Source organism: Tupaia chinensis, unplaced genomic scaffold, assembly GCF_000334495.1.
Source record: "Tupaia chinensis unplaced genomic scaffold, TupChi_1.0 Scaffold000276_2, whole genome shotgun sequence".
Lineage (NCBI taxonomy): Eukaryota > Metazoa > Chordata > Mammalia > Scandentia > Tupaiidae > Tupaia > Tupaia belangeri.
Genome location: NW_006159759.1, coordinates 3,840,652 through 3,847,182, shown reverse-complemented (window position 1 = coordinate 3,847,182; position 6,531 = coordinate 3,840,652). Strand labels below are relative to the sequence as shown.

Sequence of the window (6,531 nt, the reverse complement as noted above, 5' to 3'; positions counted from 1 at the left end):
ACAGAGAAGAATTACTGGATAAAAAGTTTTACTTTTTTGGAAGATCATAATGGCCTAGTGTGAAGAATGGTCAGGATGAACTATACTAAGTGTTATGTGAACTTGGGGAACAAGAATAAAACAATACCCATTGGATGGACAGCAAAGCATTCAATATTTTCATCAGAGATGTATTCTATAAGACATAATTTAACAAAAATAGAAGCAAGGATTAAAAAGTCACTGCCATGATCATTTCAGATATTGTTTTGACTCTATTCCCTTTCCTCTCTTTCTGGGACATAAAATGTAATATATTAGTCATTTTACCTGTGCCTTATAGGTCTCTTACACTTTTTATTCCTATCCTTTTTCTTTTCTTTACATTGTGTATTTTTATTGACATGCTTTGACTTTAGTAAATCCTTTGTGAATTCAACATTGTTAAACCCATGTACAAGTTTTTATATTCAGCTAGAGTATTGTTCAGTCCTAAAATGTATCGATTTTTCTTGCAGATTATAAAAATTCAACACATTGTTAAACCCATGTGACAAGTTTTTATATTCAGCTAGAGTATTGTTCAGTCCTAAAATGTATCGATTTTTCTTGCAGATTATAAAATTCTCCATCTTTTTTCATTTGCATTTTTGCATCTTTTCCTGGTTTTGCATATATTTATTATAATTTTTCAAAAATATTTGTCAGACTAGCCCATGGCATGGTGATTCTGGCAGTTGGGTCCTATGCAGCCAATGGTGCGGTTCAAGCCCTGGGTGGTCGGAGAAACATGCTAGGTGCATGTATATGTATGCCCCAAATCTCAGAAGGAAGGAGAAGCAGAGGAAGGGATTGTAGTATGACTATTCCCCAGGGGGGTTGCTTCTTCATTTTCTATCTCTTTCTGACTCTCTCCAGCAAGCACACACACCTTCTGGCAAAGTTTAAAATAAAATAATCTGTCTTTTGTCTGTATTACCTAAATCAACTATGGGTCTTTCTGTTATATATTTTATTTTTTAGTCATCAGTTCCTACTTTTTAGAGTGTTAGCATTTTTTACTGGATAATGACACTGTGTTTGAAAAAATTCGAAAACGGGCCAGCCAGTCAGTGGTGTGGTGGTTAAGGCAACTGGATCTCCATGGCTGACTGCCATTTGAGTCCTGGACCTAGGGACTGGGAAAACACACCAGATGCCTGTGCAAGTGTGCCCAACGTTCTGAAAGAAAATAAGAAAGAAAACAGATGTGGTATGGCCATGCTACAGGGAGAGTGCTTTCTCATTTTCTTCTCTCTCTGTCTCTGTCTCTCTCCTGTGATGGTACATGTTGTCCTTTAGCAACTTAAAATTTTTAAAATTTTTTTAGAGAGAATTTTTCTCACCAGAGAGACAGAGAAAGAGACAGAGAACAAAAATCACACCTTGGGGGGTGATTTTATTCTCTCAGGATCTTTGGCACACATGTACATGTGCCCCACATGAGTTTTAAGCCACTGGGTCCAGGACTCAAACCATGATTGACTGTGGGAATCCAGTGATGTAACCATTATGCCATTTGCTGGTTCATATATATATATATATATATATATATAAACATTTTTCTGACTATCTTATGGAATTAGTACCAGTTGATTAGCTTGATCCTGCCTGGTAATCTGTGTTTAAGATAGGACTATTTTGTATTTTCTTCTACGGTGCAATACTTATTTCTAGAGAGGAATATTAACATTTAAGCTGTATCTCTCATTCTAAGTTTATTGCTTTATTAGTTTTCAACAGCCCATACAGTTGCCACAGCTTCTCTACATTGACATTGACTTAAAAGCCATCTTGCTATGTGTCTCTCTGTAGCTTCTGAAATCTCTCAGCATTTTATCACCCCCTAGCTCTTAGCTTCTACTGCCTGTCTCAAAGTTGTGTCTTTCATATGTATAGCTCAGGAGTATGAGACTTGAGTGGATGTGTTAATATATAGATTTCAGGGCTCCTTTTCTGTAGTTACTTTCTCCACAGATCTGTGTGTCTCAAATTGCAAACATTTGATTTAAGAACTAAACTATAATCTCTCCTAGCTCAGTAAAGCGGCTGCTTTTTACTTTCACAACAGTCAACCCAATCATTTGAAAATACCCTTGAGGAAAAAGCCAAAGTGAATATGGATATTATATCATATGTCCTTCTGCCAAAAATTAGGAAGCCCTAAAGGTCTGTGCGCCTTGACTGTTTTCCAATGCCTTAACATTATGGTTTAATATATGTTAATTTAGTTATTTAGTTGTCTTCTGCTGGGGAATTAATTTATTAGCATGAGGCAGGGAGTAGGAGAGAAGGATACAATTTTCTTTTATCTGATTAAGCCTGTTATGCAGGCATTTTGAAGCTGGTTTAGGAGGTTGAATTTCACAAATATTTCCTGTTCCACCTCCAGTGGGCATAAATTATACTTCTAACCTTCCTCAGAGAATAAAGACTATTTCTATTTTCCGACCCCCTGTCCCAGCCCCACTTTGTTTATATAAATATCCTTAAATTGTCATGTTCTCCATCCTCTTTTGATGAAGGATATTTAGGGGAGATAAAAGAAATCTTGTGGAGTTAACGTGCTGGTCTTTATTCCTTACCACAGTTGCAAATGACAGTCAACCAGTACCCACAGATTGCAAGTTTTAATAGCTATATCTCTAGAGGTTTTTTTGTTTGTTACTTTTTTTTTGTTTTTATTTTTTGTTTGTTTGTTTTTTCTTTATGTTGGAGACAAGAGGAGTAAGTCAGGGCAGTTTTCAGCAATGATCCCTATCCCCTTCCCCCACTCAGCCATGAATGAGATTCCTTAAAATCTTCCCTGATTCATCTATATCCAGGATTTTGGTGGGATTCCTGGAGAGAAAGTCTGCAAGAGGCTATCTGTAACCTGTTTATCTGTGACCTCCAGAGCCTTCATACTCTCACCCTGGCTCACACTTGTCCTTCAGCAATTCATTAAAATTTTCTTGTTTTATTTACTACTGATTTATGTGGCTTTATGACTTCTGCCTGAAGTAGTCTAATGCTCACTTCTTTTTCCAGAGTTTTGTTGCTTGTTTGCATTGCAACCACAATTTTCTGACAGTTGCATTTTTTACTTATAATTTTATTAGCTTTTTAGTTGTTGGTAGACTTTTCAACTTTCTACTTCTCTGAGCTGAAAACTACAATTTAGAATATATGCTTTTTAAAAATTCTGTCCTATAAAAAATGCAATAAAATTACTTCTTCAAAATATATTTAAAAATACAGAAATATAAAACATGATTTAAAATATTTTATTTTATATAAAGATAATAAATTATATTAACTTTTATACACATGATATTTGAAACTGTCTAAATTTTAATTTGTTTTTCTGCTTTAGCATATTACCCAAAATAGAAACTGTAGTGTTTTGGTTACCCTTAATCTTATATTAATTAGAACATTCTATCCACCTTCTCTGACCTCAATATATTTTGAAAATTGGGTCATTGCCTGAAGTTTAACTTAATGCCCTGGTTATAAAAATGTACATTGCTAAAGATCAAAAATACCTTAGAGATAAGAAGTTCTCAACCAGGGCATAAATTACTTGCAAAATTGTGTCTGTAGAAAACTCTAAAATATTCTGGGACCAGCAGTTAGCATAATGGCTGTGTCACTGGACTCCCATGTAGTCGACTGTGGTTCGAGTCCCAGACCCGGTGGCTTAAACTCACGTTGAGTGTGTGTGTGTGTGCGTGCCCAAGATCCCAAGAGGAGAATGGAGGAGAAGGGATTGTGGTGTGCCCATCTCCCCTGGGGGGGGGGGGGATGTGATTTCTTGCTTTCTATCTCTTTGTCTCTCTCTGTCTTTCTGGTGAGTGCACACACCCTACAGCAAAAACCTCTCCAAAAAATGAATGAAAAATATTCTGAGCAATGGGTTAATGTATTTTGTCAAATTCACTAGTCTGACTCTAGCATTGTCAAATACCACTGATGAGATGCTCTGTTACAAAGATTCTTCTTACATTCCATATTCTTAGAAAAAGTTATCCAGCTGTACACAATCTTAATTCCAATTAACAGCCATCAGGATTTAGGTAATATATCCTTGTCAAATAAGCCGAAGAAAAATTAAAGAAAATAAGATTTTCTGTGCATGAATCACTTGATTCACATCTTAATACTAAAATCCTCAGCACTTCTCAAAAAAAAAAAAAATCTACCTTTGTGCTCCATGTTCATGACTGTTGTTTCACTCTGCTTTATCAATTGGTTTCAAAACTAGGACACTAAATTATCACCATTTACAGTGTTTATACCTTCGTTAAAGTCAAGCTTAAATAATTGAGAGTATTTAGCACTTATTCACCTTTTAACTCTATCAGTTTAATGAATACCTGGATTATGGTGAAGCTTTGCAGAACTGTCCCAAATTCAAATTTTAACATTAACATTTAACAATATTAAAAATAACCAGGGTTAACCTGTGGCATGCTAGTTAAGGTGGCTAGATCCCACACGACTAACTGCACAGTTTGAATCTGGGACACAGGGGCCTGAGAAACATGCGAAGTTCATGTGCATGCATGCCTGAAATCTCACATGGAGGAATTAATGGAGAAGCGGTTTTTGTCTGACCATTCCCCATGGGAATACTTTCTCAAATGATCTCATTCTCTCTCTTTCTCTGGTGAGCACAAGTGTCCTCTGGCAATTAAAAAAAATAATAAATATTTGAAGTATTTAGTAGAAATATTGTTATTTTTATAAAAATGATAAAATAGGAACTAAGCACATTAATAATAATAAAATGCATTGAAAATTATAAAAAGGTAAAAGTATTGAAAAGAAGGTCATAAACTTAAAACATCAAAACTATTATGTACAATTTGGAAGAGCTTATTATTAACTCTTAGAATTGAGAGGATCTGCCATGATATAATATTATTGTACAGTAGAGGGGATAAGTTGGATTTAAGAATGAACTGAGTTTATCTTCAATTCTGTCCTCAATGTGTTCATTCCTACACACCTATTCAATCAGTCTTTCTTAGTGAGTTATATAAGAGTTTTATCGTTAGTTTCAAGCTAAGCACACAGCATATATTTGATGTGTAATCCATATGTGGTAAATAAATTGGATGAATGATATCACTGTATTACTGTTAGACTATCATTTATGCAGTAGTGTGTCTTCTGAAACTATTTGTCTAGCAATTCTGTAGGATTACAAGTAAAATACCTTCTATCTCATTTTGTCATTAACTCTTTTTTTAGGAAAAAGGCTACGCAGTTAAATGTAAAATATATAGGGTTGATTTTTTTTTGGGGGGGGAGAGGCTTTTGCTATAGGGTGTGTGTGTTTGCCAGACAGACAGAGAGAGATAGAGAGATAGAAAATAAGAAATCACCTCCCCCCCCACCATGGGGGATGGCCATGCTGCAATCCCTTCTCCTCCACTCTCCTCTCGCAATCTTGGGCACACACTCACACGCACATGCCCAGCATGAGTTTAAGCCACCGGATCTGGGACTCAAACCACGGTCAACTACATGGGAGTTCAGCGACATAGCCATTATCCTAACTGCTAGTCCCATATGTGGTTGATATTTAACATGCTCAATTTTTTTTTTTTAGAACAGGTACATATTGTATATATCTTTGCATTTCCTAAAGATGTTTGTTTCAGAGCTGGGAGATGGACTGGGGTGAGGTAGAAGGTTGTATCCTAGTCCTATGAACTCTAATATAGGAATCAATGGTTGGAGAAAAATCCAATAAGGTAGTTCATCTTTATTTTCAGTTTTTTCAAAATTATAGTTTTAGATTGTTTTCAGAACTGTTTTAGACTTTCTTGAGACCTGCCCAAGAGTGAAGACACTCAGTACATGTTAAAAAGAAACTTACAGTATTTATCTCTTATGAGAGAAAATATCTATGAACTGTCCTCCTGATAAGGGATTGATAACTAGAATGCACAAGGAGCTCAGAATTTCCACTCACCCAAAAAGTAGAAATATAAGTTTTTAGAATGTTTTTCCTTCTTTAATTTTTTTTACGAATGTGAGAGAAGAAATTTATTTTGTTTAGTGATAGGAAAAACAAATTCAATTATTACCAAAAGGTAAATATCATTTCCATAATTTAGGGTATGACCAAAGTACACAGGCTATAAGAAATTATATTCAAATTCCTGATGATAGCAGCTTCCAAACAAAGTATTTAATAAACACCTTCAGTTGTAACGAACAATAAAATGAAAGATTTCGCTTCTGACAGATCAGGTGGTTCTGCAACTGCTTCGAATGCTTTGCTTCTAGTCAGAGCTGTCTGGTTCTCTCTCTGATAGCTTGCTGCTCAGCTATTTTCTCTGTCCTTTTCCTTCTTACCCATTGTTTGAAGGCCGTTTCCCGGCCTTCTGTTCCTTTAAGGAGGAATAAGCATTCCTCTTGCCTTCATAGCTCTTCTGTCTTCCTTTTTTTCATCTTCTCTTCATTCTTTATTTTTAGCCATAATTGAAAAGCTTGTTGTGGATCTCTGTGTTCCTGCTG

At 35.5% G+C, this 6,531-nt stretch overlaps 1 pseudogene; it reads right to left on the bottom strand.

Moving 5' to 3' along the window:
- Nucleotides 1-6,165: 6,165 nt before the first annotated feature.
- The window catches only part of LOC102469006 (coiled-coil domain-containing protein 181-like), a 4,152-nt pseudogene continuing 3,786 nt past the window's right edge, over nucleotides 6,166-6,531 (bottom strand).